Below are 17,201 nucleotides of genomic sequence, written 5' to 3' on the forward strand. Positions count from 1 at the left end.
CATTGTTCCTAGGCCTTCATTGAAAATAAGAATTTGTTCTTAACTGACTTGCCTCGTGAAATATGTTTTTGTTGTTGGTATTCTCATTGTAGATGAGGTAGTTGTGAACAGCATGTTTGCTTTTTAAATAAGTTCTAGGGGTGGACGGAGTGTGTGTGCGGTGTGCGTATGAGAGTCAAAGTATGTGTGATGTGTCCATGTGATGTGAAGTGTTTGTGTTGTGTGTTTGTGTGCGTGTGTGTACGCTTGCGTGTATGTAAGGTGTGTGTGTTTGGGGGTGGTGGAGATTTTAAGGCCACTGTTCACCTGTGGAGGTCTGTCTGTCTGTCTTATTTATGTGGATCAGTGTGTGTAGCCGGTGTGAGCAGGGCTCATCTTTAATGCATGTTTCTCTGTGTGGGCCAGCTGCTCCCCCCTCAGCCAGAGTACCTGCTGCTATAGCCCTGCTGCTTTATACTGCACACACACTGGGAGGGAGGGGAGAACTCTACCTGCACACACACACACACACACACACACACACACACACACACACACACACACACACACACACACACACACACACACACACACACACACACACTGGGAGGGAGGGGAGAACTCTACCTGCTCACTCACACACACACACACACACTGGGAGGGAGGGGAGAACTCTACCTGCTCACTCACACACACATAAATACACACACTGGGAGGGAGGGGAGAACTCTACCTGCTCACTCACACACACATAAATACACGCACACACACTGGGAGGGAGGGGAGAACTCTACCTGCTCACACACACACACACACACACACACACACACACTGGGAGGGAGGGGGAACTCTACCTGCTCACACACACACACACACACACACACACACACACACACACACACACACACACACACACACACACACACACACACACACACACACACACACACACACACACACACACACTGGGAGGGAGGGGAGAACTCTACCTGCTCACTCACACACACACATACACACTGGGAGGGAGGGGAGAACTCTACCTGCTCACTCACACACACACACACACACACACACACACACACTGGGAGGGAGGGAGAACTCTACCTGCTCACTCACACACACATAAATACACACACTGGGAGGGAGGGGAGAACTCTACCTGCTCACTCACACACACATAAATATACACACACACACTAGGAGGGAGGGAGAACTCTACCTGCTCACTCACACACACATAAATACACACACTGGGAGGGAGGGGAGAACTCTACCTGCTCACTCACACCCACATAAATACACACACACTGGGAAGGAGGGGAGAACTCTACCTGCTCACTCACACACACATAAATACACGCACACACACGGGGAGGGAGGGGAGAACTCTACCTGCTCACACACACACACACACACACACACACACACACACACACACACACACACACACACACACACACACACACACACACACACACACACACACATACATACTGGGAGGGAGGGGAGAACTCTACCTGCTCACTCACACACACATAAATACACACACACTGGGAGGGAGGGAGAACTCTACCTGCTCACTCACACACACATAAATACACACACACACACACACACTGAATTACATGCATGCACACAGACACACAGGAATAAATAAATCCACGCGGACATACCAACACAAAAATACACACACACACACACACACACACTTAAATACACGCACGCACGCACACACACACACACACACACACACACACACAAATCTCCCTTCCCCCTCCTTCCTACTCTCTCTCTTCCTCCTCTACGCCCAGGTATAGCAGGATTTCAGCAGAAAGCCGTGGGTAGCTGTGAATACCACAGGCTGTCTATCAGTGGGTTTAACCTGGGACAGGCAGGGGAGAGCAGGGGAATGGGGGATATGAGACACACAACAAAAAGAAGAAAAGATCAAGGAGATCAAGAGGAGAACGACGCGACAAGCCGAGGAGGAGAGGGTGATGGTAATAGTTGGAGTGGAGGAGAACTCTTAGTAATGATTCAGAATGAATGACAGTGTTCCATTCTTCCTTTGGCTCTTTGTTAGGCTCTTGCAAGTTTAGCATGGGCTAACATCACTGAGAACCGTTACAATGGCTGGACATACCATATTACAGGGCTATTCAGATCTAAGCCTGGGGGTCCTGAGTACTGCTCGTTTTCTGTTCTACCTGTTCATTAACCAGAGGGATCACTCCAGATCCAAGGTCAAATTTTCTGTTTGTTTAGGTCCCCAGGACGTTTAGAGACTGCATCAAAACCGCCCACCGAGGGCAGAATACAAACTAAAAACCAATGCCCTGCACTGGGATTGAACCCATGGTTTACTGGGATTGAACCCATGGTTTACTGGGATTGAACCCATGGTTTACAGTGCCAGAGCTCACAGCTTAGACTACTCCACCATCTGTCCTCAATGACTTAACAAGCTCAGTCGGAATTAATGCCTAAAGTTGTAACCTTACACCAACCTTAATTGCCTAAACATTTGTGTGCCTAAATGTAACGTTTGTCACAGAAATTCGGGAGATGAAATTAGTTTACTCGTCAAAAATGGCCATTTGTCCAAGGACGTCAGGACACGAAGTCAGAATGTCTTCTTGAATTAATTGCACCCATCTGGAGTCCCAGGTCTAAATTGGTCCTTGATTAGAGGGGAAGAATGACAATCAGCAGCGGAACTGGCTTCAAGGTCCAGATTTGAATTTGCCTGCCGTATAACATATGAATAAATCCTGTGTTGTCTTGTTGATGTTTACCCACATTGTGTGAAACAGCTAACTTAAGAATCATCGAATATTGACTGCAGTAGTGCAGTAGAATCAGCTTCAGCTAGCAGAGAGGACGTCCCTCTGGTGTGGCTCCAGACAGACAGACAGGCAGACAGGCAGGCAGACAGACAGACAGACAGACAGACAGACAGACAGACAGACAGACAGACAGACAGACAGACAGACAGACAGACAGACAGACAGACAGACAGACAGACAGACAGACAGACAGACAGACAGACAGACAGACAGACAGACAGAGAGAGAGAGACTGTGGATAATGGGATAGTAGGATATTATCTGAGTGAGGAGATATGGAGGACTGCTACAGCCTGTATGACTGTACGCGATAATGAAATCCCTTACAGCCTGTATGACTGTACGCGATAATGAAATTCCTTACAGCCTGTATGACTGTACGTGATAATGAAATCCCTTACAGGCTGTACTCTGGCTGAGACTGATTCACTCCAATGATATGGTCGAGTGTGTATGTGTGAGAGTGTGAGTCTGTGTGTGTGTGTGTGTTTCCATCAGTGGGTGTACAGTAGGGGTTAGACAGTGTCCAGTCTAACTCAGGCCAGCCCGGCTGATCGATGCTCCTCTCTGGTCTTATCTGATCAGATGTCTATGGGAAGCCATTGATCTCTCAGCAGGGCCTCAGTGGGTCTGGCAGAGACGAGAGGAAAAGAGAGAAATCCAGTCAACAGGTTGGTAGAGTTGGACCACAGGGCTAAACAAGCATAGAGGCAGAGGTAGAAGACTGTAGTATCCTGCAACATGTAGAGGCTGAGAACCCCTGTTAAAGGCAAATGCAACATGTGCACACACGCTGCACTGCACCACAGGGGAGAGCAGAATGTCACGATCATAACTGATATTCTTCTGTTATGTGTGATATCAGTATAGGAATGAGATATTCCCATGGTGATTGGCTGTGTGTGGGAATAGAGGGAAAGAGAGCAATGTATTATTCAAGTGTTTCTATCTCTCTTACTTTCTGTCTCTCTCTCTCAATTCAATTCAATTCAATTCAAGGGCTATATTGGCATGGGAAACATGTGTTAACATTGCCAAAGCAAGTGAGGTAGATAATATATAAAGTGAAATAAACAATAAAAAATTAACAGTAAACATTACACATACAGAAGTTTCAAAACAATAAAGACATTACAAATGTCATATTATATATATACAGTGTTTTAACAATGTACAAATGGTTAAAGGACACAAGATAAAATAAATAAGCATAAATATGGGTTGTATTTACAATGGTGTTTGTTCTTCACTGGTTGCCCTTTTCTCGTGGCAACAGGTCACAAATCTTGCTAGCTGTGATGTCATACTGTGGAATTTCACCCAGTAGATATGGGAGTTTATCAAAATTGGATTTGTTTTCGAATTCTTTGTGGATCTGTGTAATCTGAGGGAAATATGTCTCTCTAATATGGTCATACATTGGGCAGGAGGTTAGGAAGTGCAGCTCAGTTTCCACCTCATTTTGTGGGCAGTGAGCACATAGCCTGTCTTCTCTTGAGAGCCATGTCTGCCTACGGCGGCCTTTCTCAATAGCAAGGCTATGCTCACTGAGTCTGTATATAGTCAAAGCTTTCCTTAATTTTGGGTCAGTCACAGTGGTCAGGTATTCTGCCGCTGTGTACTCTCTGTGTAGGGCCAAATAGCATTCTAGTTTGCTCTGTTTTTTTTGTTAATTCTTTCCAATGTGTCAAGTAATTATCTTTTTGTTTTCTCATGATGTGGTTGGGTCTAATTGTGCTGCTGTCCTGGGGCTCTGTAGGGTGTGTTTGTGTTTGTGAACAGAGCCCCAGGACCAGCTTGCTTAGGGGACTCTTCTCCAGGTTCATCTCTCTGTAGGTGATGGCTTTGTTATGGAAGGTTTGGGAATCGCTTCCTTTTAGGTGGTTAAGGAAAATAACCTCACACTCAACGTCAACAAAACTAAGGAGATGATTGTGGACTTCAGGAAACAGCAGAGGGAACACCCCCATCCACATCGATGGAACAGTAGTGGAGAGGGTAGCAAGTTTTAAGTTCCTCGGCATACACATCACAGACAAACTGAATTGGTCCACTCACACAGACAGCATCGTGAGGAAGGCGCAGCAGCGCCTCTTCAACCTCAGGAGGCTGAAGAAATTCGGCTTGTCACCAAAAGCACTCACAAACTTCTACAGATGCACAATCGAGAGCATCCTGGCGGGCTGTATCACCGCCTGGTATGGCAACTGCACCGCCCTCAACCGTAAGGCTCTCCAGAGGGTAGTGAGGTCTGCACAACGCATCACCGGGGGCAAACTACCTGCCCTCCAGGACACCTACACCACCCGATGCTACAGGAAGGCCATAAAGATCATCAAGGACATCAACCACCCGAGCCACTGCCTGTTCACCCCGCTGCCATCCAGAAGGCGAGGTCAGTACAGGTGCATCAAAGCTGGGACCGAGAGACTGAAAAACAGCTTCTATCTCAAGGCCATCAGACTGTTAAACAGCCACCACTAACATTGAGTGGCTACTGCCAACACACTGTCAATGACACTGACTCTACTCCAGCCACTTTAATCATGGGAATCGATGGGAAATGATGTAAATATATCACTAGCCACTTTAAACAATGCTACCTTATATAATGTTACTTACCCTACATTGTTCATCTCATATGCATACGTTGATACTGTACTCTATATCATCGACTGCATCCTTATGTAATACATGTATCACTAGCCACTTTAACTATGCCACTTGGTTTACATACTTATCTCATATGTATATACTGTACTCGATATCATCTACTGTATCTTGCCTATGCTGCTCTGTACCATCACTCATTCATATATCCTTATGTACATATTCTTTATCCCCTTACACTGTGTATGACAGTAGTTTTTTTGGAATTGTTAGTTAGATTACTTGCTCGTTATTACTGCATTGTCGGAACTAGAAGCACAAGCATTTCGCTACACTCGCATTAACATCTGCTAACCATGTGTATGTGACAAATAAAAATTTGATTTGATTTGATTTGATTTAGAATTTAACGTCTCTTTTCTGGATTTTGATAATTAGTGGGTATCGGCCTAATTCTGCTCTGCATGCATTATTTGGTGTTCTACGTTGTACACGGAGGATATTTTTGCAGAATTCTGCGTGCAGAGTCTCAATTTGGTGTTTGTCCCATTTTGTGAAGTCTTGGTTGGTGAGCGGACCACAGACCTCACAACCATAAAGGGCAATGGGCTCTATGACTGATTCAAGTATTTTTAGCCAAATCCTAATTGGTATGTTGAAATTTATGTTCCTTTTGATGGCATAGAATGCCATTCTTGCCTTGTCTCTCAGATCGTTCACAGCTTTGTGGAAGTTACCTGTGGCGCTGATGCTTAGGCCAAGGTATGTATAGTTTTTTGTGTGCTCTAGGGCAACAGTGTCTAGATGGAATTTGTATTTGTGGTCCTGGTGACTGGACCTTTTTGGAACACCATTATTTTGGTCTTACTGAGATTTACTGTCAGGGCCCAGGTCTGACAGAATCTGTGCATAAGATCTAGGTGCTGCTGTAGGCCCTCCTTGGTTGGTGACAGAAGCACCAGATCATCAGCAAACAGCAGACATTTGACTTCGGATTCTAGTAGGGTGAGGCCGGGTGCTGCAGACTTTTCTAGTGCCCGTGCCAATTCGTTGATAAATATGTTGAAGAGGGTGGGGCTTAAGCTGCATCCCTGTCTCACCCCACGACCCTGTGTGAAGAAATGTGTGTGCTTTTTGCCAATTTTAACCACACAATTGTTGTTTGTGTACATGGATTTTATAATGTCATATGTTTTACCCCCAACACCACTTTCCATCAGTTTGTATAGGAGACCCTCATGCCAAATTGAGTCAAAGGATTTTTTGAAATCAACAAAGCATGAGAAGACTTTGCCTTTGTTTTGGTTTGTTTGGTTGTCAATTAGGGTGTGCAGGGTGAATACATGGTCTGTTGTACGGTAATTTGGTAAAAAGCCAATTTGACATTTGCTCAGTACATTGTTTTCATTGAGGAAATGTACGAGTCTGCTGTTAATGATAATGCAGAGGATTTCCCCAAGGTTTCTGTTGACGCATATTCCACGGTAGTTATTGGGGTCAATCCTTGGTTCCAAATATTGGGGAAGATGCCAGAGCTAAGGATGATGTTAAAGAGTTTTAGTATAGCCAATTGGAATTTGTTGTCTGTATATTTGATCATTTAATTGAGGATACCATCAACACCACAGGCCTTTTTGGGTTGGAGGGTTTTTATTTTGTCCTGTAACTCATTCAATGTAATTGGAGAATCCAGTGGGTTCTGTTAGTCTTTAATAGTTGATTCTAAGATCTGTATTTGATCATGTATATGTTTTTGCTCTTTATTCTTTGTTATAGAGCCAAAAAGATTGGAGAAGTGGTTTACCCATACATCTCCATTTTGGATAGATAATTCTTCGTGTTGTTGTTTGTTTAGTGTTTTCCAATTTTCCCAGAAGTGGTTAGAGTCTATGGATTCTACAATTACATTGAGCTGATTTCTGACATGCTGTTCCTTCTTTTTCCGTAGTGTATTTCTGTATTGTTTTAGTGATTCACCATAGTGAAGGCGTAGACTAAGGTTTTCCGGGTCTCTATGTTTTTGGTTGGACAGGTTTCTCAATTTCTTTCTTAGATTTTTGCATTCTCTCTCTCTCTCTCTCTCTCTCTCTCTCTCTCTCTCTCTCTCTCTCTTTCTCTCACTCTCTCTTTCTGTCTCTCTCTCTCTCTCTCTTTCTGTCTCTCTCTCTTTCTCTCTTTTTCTCTCTCTTTCTTTCTCTCTCTTTCTCTTTCTCTCTCTCTTTCTTTATTTCATTTCTCTCTCTCTCTCTCTCTCTCTCTCTCTTTCTTTCTTTCTCTCTCTCTCTCTCTCTCTCGCTCTCTCGCTTTCTCTCTCTCTCTCTCTCTCTCTCTCTCTCCTTCTGTCTCTCTCTCTCTTTCTCTCTCTCTCTCTTTATCTCTCTCTCTCTCTTTTCTCTCTCTCTCTCTCTCTCATGTGCGTGTTACCCGTGGTCACTACTACTATCTCTTTTCCCTTTTCCCTATCTCGTCTCTCTTGGTCACTCCATACCCCAGGGGCCCTCATACTCAGAGGTCACTCCTCCTCTCGTTCTTTAATCCATTCTGTCTATCTTCCCATTCTGTTGAGCCTGCTGCTCAGTTATACTCAATGACTGACACTGTCTTCTGTTGAAATTTTCTTCCATGTTTATAGATTCACAGCCCAGAACTCTGTGTGTGTGTGTGTGTGTGTGTGTGTGTGTGTGTGTGTGTGTGTGTGTGTGTGTGTGTGTGTGTGTGTGTGTGTGTGTGTGTGTGTGTGTGTGTGTGTGTGTGTGTGACAAGTATGGCAGTTGAGTACTGTTTCCACCACTGAATAACACACTACAACAATGCAATGATCTCAATCTGCTCACATGTTGGTGTGTGTGTGTTAGAGTGGATCCACTACACACTGGGATAATGCAATGACTATCCATCTTCTTACACCTCACCCAGGTAACCCACAATAGTACACTCAGCCCAACAGATGGCAAGCTTTCCCAAACATCCCGTTAGGCTGCAATCATATATGCACACACAGTTGCATGTGAGTACACACACATGCTCAAATACATTTAGTAAGCACTGAGAGAAATGAAGGAAGATGTCAGTCAGTCCCCCAATCCACAGGTCATCATTGACCAGATCTCACCACCCCTCAGTGCATCCACCATTCTCTCTTCACTTCTTTCTCACGCGATCCCCGTCTTCTCTCTCTCTCTTCTCTCTCTCTCTCTCTCTCTCTCTCTCTCTCTCTCTCTCTCTCTCTCTCTCTCTCTCTCTCTCTCTCTCTCTCTCTCTCTCTCTCTCTCTCTCTCTCTCTCTCTCTCTCTCTCTCTCTCTCTCTCTCTCTCTCTCTCTCTCTCCTGTTATGAGCTGATTGTGATTCTGTTGATACAGCACAGTGTTTTCACAGCCTTTTATCAGCAGCCTTTCATCTCTCTTCACACCCTCCATCCCTCTATACCCAGTCTACTGCCCCCCCCACAGCTGCTCACACTACCCTCCTGCACCACTCAAACCCAGAAAAGGTACTGTGTGTGTGTGAGAGCGTGTGTGCATGCATATGTGTGTGTGTGAGAGCGTGTGTGCAGGTACAGAAACACATTATATTACTGCATTCATTTCAGTTCTGTGTTAATGCATGAGTTAAGTAAGTGTGTGATTGGTTGCAGCCAGCCAGTGGACAGCTACTTTCAATCTATTCTCTATCTGTCTGAGCTGGCCTCTTGTCGTCTGCCTGGCCAGGAGAGACAGAGAATTGAGACAGAATTGTCTTATCAAGGAGCGTTTATGCAGGCAACTCATGTCTGACAAGCGTTTAATAAGATCTAGGTAATTATTTCTCTCTCTCTCTCGCTCTCTCTCTCTCTCTCTCTCTCAATTTAAGGGTTTTTATTGGCATGGGAAACATATGTAAACATTGCCAAAGCAAGTGAAGTAGATAATAAACAAAAGTGAAATAAACAATAAAAATGAACAGTAAACATTGCACTCACAAAAGTTCCAAAAGAATAAAGACATGTCAAATCTCTCTCTCTCTCTCTCTCTCTCTCTACGGGTTGTGATGGGCGTCTGTTGATGATGTCACTGACCTCCACCCTTAGCAGGGCAGGATAGGAGGATGTGGCACACCATTAACCTCACAACTCCCAGCCTGTATGTGATTTAAGGACTGTAATTTATATGCTGTTTTCTTAGTTAAAGAAGCCCATTTGTAAAACAGGTCACGTAAACATGGGAGAATGTGTTTTGTTTCATTTGTGTGTATGTGTGCACGTGTCCCTGTGTGTGTGTGTGTGTGTGTGTGTGTGTGTGTGTGTGTGTGTGTGTGTGTGTGTGTGTGTGTGTGTGTGTGTGTGTGTGTGTGTGTGTGTGTGTGTGTGAAAATCTGCTGACACTGGATATATGTCCTCCAGCATTTCTCTGCCTCTTTGCTTACCCGCTCTTATTAGAGCTGTAAATATTACCAGAACATACATTTGACGTAATGATACAATTCTTTCTTTCTCTCTCTATCCATCTCGCTTGTTAATATCACATGAATTTCCCAAACTATTTAGAGTAGGGTGATGATTGCTGGGGCCAGAGTTTTATTTATTCTGTTTGGAGGCCTTTTTTGGTCTTTTGAAATATGCCCATCCTCTCTTCCTCATCGATCCAGTTTTAGAGCTGTGAAATATGCCCATCCTCTCTTCCTCATCGATCCAGTTTTAGAGCTGTGAAATGTGCCCATCCTCTCTTCCTCATCGATCCAGTTTTAGAGCTGTGAAATATGCCCATCCTCTCTTCCTCATCGATCCAGTTTTAGAGCTGTGAAATATGCCCATCCTCTCTTCCTCATCGATCCAGTTTTAGAGCTGTGAAATATGCCCATCCTCTCTTCCTCATCGATCCAGTTTTAGAGCTGTGAAATATGCCCATCCTCTCTTCCTCATCGATCCAGTTTTAGAGCTGTGAAATATGCCCATCCTCTCTTCCTCATCGATCCAGTTTTAGAGCTGTGAAATATGCCCATCCTCTCTTCCTCATCGATCCAGTTTTAGAGCTGTGAAATATGCCCATCCTCTCTTCCTCATCGATCCAGTTTTAGAGCTGTGAAATATGCCCATCCTCTCTTCCTCATCGATCCAGTTTTAGAGCTGTGAAATATGCCCATCCTCTCTTCCTCATCGATCCAGTTTTAGAGCTGTGAAATATGCCCATCCTCTCTTCCTCATCGATCCAGTTTTAGAGCTGTGAAATATGCCCATCCTCTCTTCCTCATCGATCCAGTTTTAGAGCTGTGAAATGTGCCCATCCTCTCTTCCTCATCGATCCAGTTTTAGAGCTGTGAAATATGCCCATCCTCTCTTCCTCATCGATCCAGTTTTAGAGCTGTGAAATATGCCCATCCTCTCTTCCTCATCGATCCAGTTTTAGAGCTGTGAAATATGCCCATCCTCTCTTCCTCATCGATCCAGTTTTAGAGCTGTGAAATGTGGAGGCCCATTTGACTTTTTATGGGGGTTTGTAATTGTAGTTTTATGTAGATGTCCTACTGGTTGTTAAAGAGCCAAACATGCTCCAGATGTCTTTGTGGCTGGCACAAACAGACTGCACTATCAGGTTTGAAGATAAGACCCAGATGCAGACTGTGTCGGAGTAACAATGTTTATTACAGCAACAGGGCAGGCAAACAACAGGTCAAGACAGGCAGGGGTCGATAACCAGAGTAGTGGGGGAAAGTTACAGGATGGCAGGCTCAGGTTTGGGTCAAGCAGAGGTCGGTAATCCAGAGGTGGGGCAAAGGTACAGGACAGCAGACAGGGTCAGGGCCAGACAGAGTGGTCAGGCAGGTGGGGTCAGGGGCAGGCAGAGTGGTCAGGCAGACGGGCTCAGAGACAGGACAGGCAAGGGTCAAAACCAGGAGGGCGAGAAAAAGAGAGACTGGGGAAAAGCAGGAGCGGAGACAAAACGCTGGTAGACTTGACAAACAAGACGAACAGGCAACAGAAAAACAGAGAACACAAGTATAAATACATAGGGGATAATGGGGAAGATGGGCGACACCTGGAGGGGGGCGGAGACAATCACAAAGACAGGTGAAACAGATCAGAGTGTGACAGCACTGTATGTTAGCAACACAGGAAACCTATGCTTGTGATAAGGTGCTTCTCGGTGAGAGGTGTAGGAGTCAGGCGCAGGAGAGCAGGAATTTCTGAGAAGCGTTTTTAATATATATATATATAGTCCACCAGTACAAAAATGGCACAGACGAAAATCCCAAACTACGCTCTCGAAGGAACAGAAACTCGTGCCAACACATGGAGGAACAACCACAGTTCCGACACTACATACAAGTGTCTAAATAGTGGAAACAATACAGAAACTCGTGCAAAACACACTGAGGAACAAACTCAGTTCCGAAACGTAACTACACGTGCGTAATAGTGAAAACAATAAACATCAAAGATAATCGAGCGCAAATACACACAAACTTAATCCCGCACGAATTAAGGCAGGCAACAGGAGCCCTATATACACACAGAAATAAACGCAAATGAAACCAGGTGTGAAAAGGAACACAGACAAAACAACCAGAAAAGGAAAAAGGAATCGGTGGCGGCTAGTAAACTGGTGACGCCGAGCGCCGCTCGAACAAAGAGAGGAGTTATCTTCGGTAGAAGTCGTGACAATGCTCTTTTTACTTAACAAGTTGTGTATTCCTATCTTTCTAGGTCAAGTGCAGTTATTTTACCTTTATTTAACTTGGCAAGTCAGATAAAAACAAATTATTATTTTCAATGACAGCTTAGGGTTAACTGCCTTGTTCAGGAGCAGAACGACAGATTTTTTATCTTGTCAGCTCTGGGATTCGATCTTGCAACCTTTCGGTTAATAGTCCAATGCTCTAACCACTAGGCTACCCTGCCACCCCATAGTTGATTGGATGTGGCTCCCAACACTGTGGTGATAAATTAGTTATGACAACAGAAGCTGACAAATTATTTCAGATGACGGGTTTGGTGGTTAGGGGAAAGCAACATTTGATGAAAGAATGCTGATCAGAAATATGAGTAACGGTAAAGGATCCCATAGATTTTAGAACAATTTACATTCTACTCAAACCATTTCTATACCTGCTGAGCGGCGTGTCATAAACTCAATGACTGTTCAAGTGTTTACAGCCTGGTTTACGATCCCCCATTAAAATCATATCAGCTCATGTTCAGGCCGTGGACAATATCTTGCATCTAATTTATGGCCCATTATACCACTATTTACAGTATTGGTGGTAATTGTGGACAGAGAGGTAGCGGGAGCGGGGTGAAGACCCTCTTCAGGCTGGTGTCTCTCTCTAGGGGAGAGGAGGGTGTGGTGTACTGCCAACGGTCTGACATGACAATGGTATTTGACACAATAGGAGGATATGTACCAGTGTGTCTACTCATTCAGCCTGGTGCCTTACAGTTTGATGAAACCAGCACACTCACACACAGAAACCTCATTTCCCCCAGTGAATAGAGGTGAAGGAGGTGCTTTCCATGTTGTAGAGGATCCATTCAGGATAACATTAGGCTAGAATAGACTGAGCTGTAGCACAATGAGACTGAATGCTAAGCAGCCCCACGTCTCTCATCTCTCTGCCGCCCGCGCTCACAGAGACAGAGGAGTGGAAGGAGTGTGTGAGTGTGTGAAAAGAAGAGAATGTGAAAGGGGGAGTGAGTGGAAGGTAGACACCCCAGTCTTTTGACAGGACCCTGGTCCAGACCAGTTGGTTTGTATGAGGAACAAGGTAGATTGAGGTCTAGGAGAATGTGCCATTCAAAAACTGAACCTAATTCAAAACCATTGAAATCTGGCAGGCAGTGTAGGCCAGTGTGGGAGAGATGGTGACTGGCTGGTTTGTTTGTAGTATAGTATCACAGCTGTAGTACAATATTTACTCCATCTGTCTGTGTGTGCGTGTGTGTGTGTGTGTGTGTGTGTGTGTGTGTGTGTGTGTGTGTGTGTTGTGTGTGTGTGTGTGTGTGTGTGTGTGTGTCCATGTGTATCGAAGTGTGTCAGGGACCCTAGCTGTGCTAGTGGAGCCCTGTAACCCCCTCCCATGGTGAAGTAAAATGCTTTTCACTGCAGTTTCTCTTCCACCTCCATGGTCCTCAGGCTACGCTTCCACCCAGGTGGGACTGCAGTCAGAGAGAATATAGAAAACCTGAACGGTGTGTGTGTAGTTTGCTTGTCGTGTGTGTGTGCGATCGCTCAGGAAACGCTGTAGGGAAGCATTCTGTCTTTAACTCTCCCTGTTTTGTAGCTTTCTCAACCATACTGCTGCTTCAACTTGACAGGATTAGAGATGCCACCTCTCGTGTGTGTGTGTGTGTGTGTGTGTGTGTGTGTGTGTGTGTGTGTGTGTGTGTGTGTGTGTGTGTGTGTGTGTGTGTGTGTGTGTGTGTGTGTGTGTGTGTGTGTGTGTGTACGTACGTGTGTACGTGTGTGTGTGTGAGTTTGTTCGCGTGTGTGTGTGTGGGTGTGTGTGCGTGCGTATGTGTGTACGTGTGTGTGAGTTTGTTCGTCTTCGTGTGTGCGTGTGTGAGTGTGCGTGCATCCGTGTGTGTATATGTGTGTGAAAGGTGGAAAGGGAGAGGTATAGTGAACAAAATTATGTTGGAACTCCTTGTCTCTTAACCGTTACAACTTCCACCGTCCATGTATAATGCATCCCTATGCCTCTACCTCTCCCTATGGCTTTCCACCACTCTCTCTCTCTTCATTTGTCTCCCTCTTTATTCCTAAACCATTACACCAGGCACTCAGGCTGTAGAGTAGTCAGATGTGTGTGTGTGTGTGTGTGTGTGTGTGTGTGTGTGTGTGCGTGCGTGCGTGCGTGCGTGCGTGTGTGTGTGTGTGTGTGTGTGCGTGCGTGTGTGCGTGTGTGTGTGCGTGTGTGTGTGTGTGTGTATGTTTGTATTTGTTCTTTACCAGGTCTTACTAACCACTCTCTCATCACCCCTGCCATCGGCTCATTGCATTACTAATATTGCACTGATAACTATCATGTCTGCTGCTGTAATGGTCTGAGGTGATTTACATACACATTACACTGACTCTCCCTCCCGTGCAGATAAGGGCCAGTGAAATAAACACATTAGAAGGTTGGTAATCAGATCAGAAAATAAAACGCTGGATTCTTTTTCTCATGGTTGTCACTGTTAATGTACGTCAGGATGATTATGTATAGGGGGGTTCTATCTCCGTGCTCACTCTCTGAGTGGAATGGTGTGTGTGTATGTTGGGGGGGTACGGGTCTCATGCTTATGCATGCGTGCGTGCATCTATTCCCCTCCTTCAGACAGACAGACAGACAGACAGACAGACTCCTCCTTCAGTTTGTCATTAACCTCAGAACCATCAACTGGTGCTATATTCCCTTAAGCCAAACCTGCTCTTCACAAAGTTGGAATAACACTTTCCCTAGCTGAAGTAGTCCCCATGCAGAAAGAGTTAATCAGACTGTATACCCATGATGAAGTGTGAAACTGTATGAAGTGTATGGATCAGCCTGGGCGTGTCTCCCTCTCCCCAGCTCTACAGAGGCTCTGCCAGATGGCCTTGTGATTGAGACCATTTATAACTTTTAATCATCAGCCCCTCTTTTAATAACTTATCTTTTCCCCCTCATTCTTATCCCTCTCTCCTCCTCCTCCACTGCCACCCTCCCTTCCCTCCATCCCAGTGGACAGCTCTCTGGCTCTAAGATGGATGCGTTGCTTTATTATTTTGTTTATTTAATTCATTCCTGCGCTGTACTTAATTGGAAATAGCTTCATGACAGCCTTGAGCTATCGTCAGAGACGGATGCCATGGCAGAGGAAGTCAGAGGGGACAGGGGAGACGGCCACAGCCAATGTGTGTGTGTGTGTGTGTGTGTGTGTGTGTGTGTGTGTGTGTGTGTGTGTGTGTGTGTGTGTGTGTGTGTGTGTGTGTCACGTGTGTGTGTGTGTCACGTGTGTGTGTGTGTGTGTGCATACTCAGGGTTTACTAATGCTGCTGCATACACATGGATGCACACATCAGTGGAGGCTGCTCAGAGGAGGAAGGGGAGAACCATCCGCCTCAGTGAATTTCATAAAAATAAAAAGTGAAACATTTAAAACGTTATCCTTTATAGATATAACAATACTAAATATATTCACATCATCAAATTATTTACTAAAACAGACTGTTTTGCATTGAAGGTCGACAGTAGCCTCAACAGCACTCTGTAGGGTAGCACCATGGTGTAGCCGGAGGACAGCTAGCTTCCATCCTCCTCTGGGTACATTGACTTCAATACAAAACCTTGGAGGCTCATGGTTCTCACCCCCTTCCATAGACTTACGCAGTAATTATGACAACTTTCGAAGGTTGTCCTCCAACCTATCAGAGCTTTTGCAGCATGAACTAACATGTTGTCCACCCAATCAAAGGATCAGAGAATGAACCTAGTACTGAAAACATAAGCTACAGCTAGCTAGCACTGCAGTGCATAAAACGGGGTGAGTAGTTGACTCAAAGAGAGAGACAGACAATAGTTGAACAGTTTTGAACAAATTAAATTCTTAAGAAATGAAGGAGAGAGGTAGAGCACCATGTTTCATATTTTTTCCCCCTCACTTTCAGTTTAACTTACTTAGCTAGCAAATGCAACTAGCTAGTTTAGCCTAGTCAAACACCCTACTCAAGCAGAGGGATGCTAGGTTAGTTAGCTGGCTATAACTAACCGACACAACACTAGAACTCCAAGTCAAGGTAAGCTTTTAGTTGAACAAATGTATTGCCACCGGGGTCCGCCGATGTAATTGCTAAACTGCTTACTGACTATACAGTACCTTGCAAAAGTATTCATCCCCCTTCGCATTTTTCCCATTTTGTTGCATTACAACTGTAACGGCGTTCGTCTGTTGAAGGAGAGTCGGACCAAAATGCAGCGTGGTGGTTACTCATGTTCTTTAATGAAAAAATAGCGATACATGAAATAACTAAATAAATACAAAAACAACAAACGAAACGTGAAAACCTAATTACAGCCTATCTGGTGAACACTACACAGAGACAGGAACAATCACCCACAAAATACACAATGAAACCCAGGCTACCTAAATATGGTTCCCAATCAGAGACAACGAGAATCACCTGACTCTGATTGAGAACCGCCTCAGGCAGCCAAGCCTATGCTAGACACACCCCTAATCAGCCACAATCCCAATGCCTACAAAAACCCCAATACGACAACACAATAAACCCATGTCACACCCTGGCCTGAACAAATAATTAAAGAAAACACAAAATACTAAGACCAAGGCGTGACAACAACCTGTAATTTAAATGGATTTTTATTTGGATTTCATGTAATGGACATATGCAAAACAGTCCAAATTGGTGAAGTAAAGTGAAATGAAAAAATAACTTGTTTCAAAAAAAAATTTAACTTAAAAAAATGTAAAAGTGGTGTGCATATGTGCTATGAAGCTCCTAAATAAGATCTGGTGCAACCAATTACCTTCAAAAGTCACATCATTAGTTAAATAATCTGTCACATGATTTCAGTATATATACACCTGCTCTAAAAGGCCCCAGAGTCTGCAACACCACTAAGCAAGGGGCACCACCAAGCAAGCCGCACCATGAAGACCAAGGAGCTCTCCAAACAGGTCATGGACAAAGTTGTGGAGTACAGATGAGTTATAAAAACTTGAACATCCCACGGAGCACCATTAAATCCATTATTAAAAAATGGAAAGAATATGACACCACAACAAACCTGCCAAGAGAGGGCCACCCAAA

Source organism: Oncorhynchus tshawytscha, linkage group LG13 (genome assembly GCF_018296145.1).
Source record: "Oncorhynchus tshawytscha isolate Ot180627B linkage group LG13, Otsh_v2.0, whole genome shotgun sequence".
Taxonomy (NCBI): domain Eukaryota; kingdom Metazoa; phylum Chordata; class Actinopteri; order Salmoniformes; family Salmonidae; genus Oncorhynchus; species Oncorhynchus tshawytscha.